Source organism: Chrysochloris asiatica, unplaced genomic scaffold (assembly GCF_000296735.1).
Source record: "Chrysochloris asiatica unplaced genomic scaffold, ChrAsi1.0 scaffold00086, whole genome shotgun sequence".
NCBI classification, from domain to species: domain Eukaryota; kingdom Metazoa; phylum Chordata; class Mammalia; order Afrosoricida; family Chrysochloridae; genus Chrysochloris; species Chrysochloris asiatica.
The window spans coordinates 2,818,702-2,821,265 of NW_006408604.1; positions in this window are offsets into that span (position 1 = coordinate 2,818,702).

Genomic DNA, 2,564 nt, shown 5'->3' on the forward strand with positions numbered 1-2,564 from the left:
TCTTCCAATCAGTTGGCCAGATAGTTGTTTTCCAAATTTCTTGGCATAGATGAGTAAGTGCCTCCTGTGCTGCCTCACTTTCTTGAAAGATTTCAATTTTTATTCCATCAATTCCTGATGACTTGTTCTTTGCCAATTCTTTCAGTGCACCTTGGACTCCTTCCTTCAGTATCATTGGTGCTTAATCATATGCTACTTCTTGAAAGGGTTGAACATCTACCATTTTGTTTTGGTACAGTGACTCTGTGTATTCCTTTTATCTTCTTTTGATGATTTCTGCATCATTAAATAATTTTCCCAGATAATCCTTCAATAACAAAAGTCAAGACTTGAATTTTTTCTCCAGTTCCCCTAGCTTGAGAAATGCTGAGTGTGTACTTCCTTTTTGGTTTTCTGACTCCAGATCTTTGTACATTTTGTTGTAATATTTGGCTTTATCTTCTCAAGCTTATATCCTATCACCAACAGCAGTGTACCTCATAACTGATTTTGATATGTTCTTTTTGACAATGACTGCAACACCATTCGTCTTCAATTTGTCATTCCTGGCATTGTAAACCATGTGGTTGTCAGATTCAAAATGGCCAATATCTGACCATTTTAGCTCACTTATGCCTAAGATATGGATGTTTATGTTTTCCATTTCATTTTTGACAGGGTAGCTATGACTCGGAACTGACTTTACAGCAGTTATCAATAACAGCAATGCTACTTCGAGGAGCCTGGGTGGTGCAAGCAATTTGCAATCAGCTGTTAAATGAAAAGTTGGTGGTTTAAACCGACCTTGTGACTCCACAGAAGAAACACCTTAAGAACTGCTTCCACAAAGATTACATTCATGAAAACTGTATGGAGCAGTTCTACTCTGTAACACATGCAGAAACAGATTGACTCAATGAGGAAATGACTATAATATATCCTACTTCAGTAGAAATTTCAATGAAAAATTGAGATGCTGAGATCATAGACACTTGGTTTTTTAAGATCCAGTTCAGCCATTGACTGGTTGTGGAATATTGAGTAAATTAAACAAAATTAATGGGCTAAGCATTCAAGTGAAGAAGGTAGAAAAAGAGCAACAGAATAAAGCAAAGAAAACAAATAAAAAGCAATAATAGAAATTAATAAATTTTATGTAAGGAAATATAAAAAATGACATACAAAATCTAAAACAGCTTTTTGAATGCCTAATGAAATAGCTGCCCTTTTAGCAAGGTTGATGAAGAAAATTAAAATAAGGCATGTTCAAAGAAATGAACATTAAGGAATAATTGCAGATGAAGTTGTTGTTGTTGTTGAGTGCCATCGAGTCGGGTCTGCAGATGAAGTAGATATATTTAAAATGCTATAAACCCATTCATGTTGACAGTTTTGAATACTTGCATGCATGTAAGGGTTGTAAAAAAAAGCTTTAGGAAACCTTTTGTTATATTTTATTTTATAACACCTAAATAAACCACAAAACATTTTAACAGTCAGTTACAAATTTACTACCACCATCATAGCAAGCTATTAGAATGTAGATTACAATTACAAGTCAATGTTTGTAGATTTTGTCTAAAAGGGACTTGAGTCACAATTACAAATAACATTTTATTACTGCTATGTTGCTATCATTTAAATACTGCTATTTCATCTTATTGAGATCCACATATGTAACTTGTCCAGGCCTCTGTAGATTAAACCTCGGGGAACTTGGATCCAGGGCTGTGTTTATACTTTGAAAGTCTTAAGTATTGGTCTGTTTTGGAAGAAGTGCAGCCAGAGTGCTCCTTGGAGGCCAAGATGGCTAAGCTTTGTCTCTCATACTTTGGACATATTGTCAGGAGAGAACAGTCGCTGGAGAAGGATGTCATGCTGGGTAAGATGGAGGGTCAGAGAAAAAGAGGAAGACCCCCAACGAGATGGATCAGCCAGGTGGAATCAATCATTGAGGGCGTCAAGTGTGGCAGCGTAGTGAGGTTGGCCCAGGATCGGACCAACCTCAGGATTGTTTTGTTCTGCTGTGCATGGGGTCGCTATGAGTCGGTTCTGACTCGATGGCACCTGACAACAACAACAAAGTATTGGCCAGTTTATCCTCAACACAACACCTAGATGGTTACTTGGCTCATTTTTAATTCAACTACTTAATTGAACTTATAAAAACAGTCTCTTCAAATTGTGTATTAGGCCACATTAAGTGACTGTTGCAGCTCTGAGTCCAAAAGTTCAAAGCAGCATAAAACAGAGTATTCACTTACAAGGCTTCTTTTAACAAACTTGGGTCTCAACCAGGAATGATTTTTCCCCCTGCAACTGCTCCTTGTTAATGTTTGCAGGCATTTTGGTGGTCACAACTGGAGAGGCAGATCATCTCATAGGTAGAAGTCAGGGTGCCTCTAAACATCTTAAAATACACAGGACTTTTCCCCACAAAGGACCCAACAAAGGACCACATATAAATAGTGTCTAGGTTGAAAAAATGCTAGCTTAGTTACTTGGCATCCCCAGAATTAATTACTTACATGGTGTCCTTTCCTTGCCTTTTTTTAAAAGCTTTTCTGCTGACATAAATACTATAC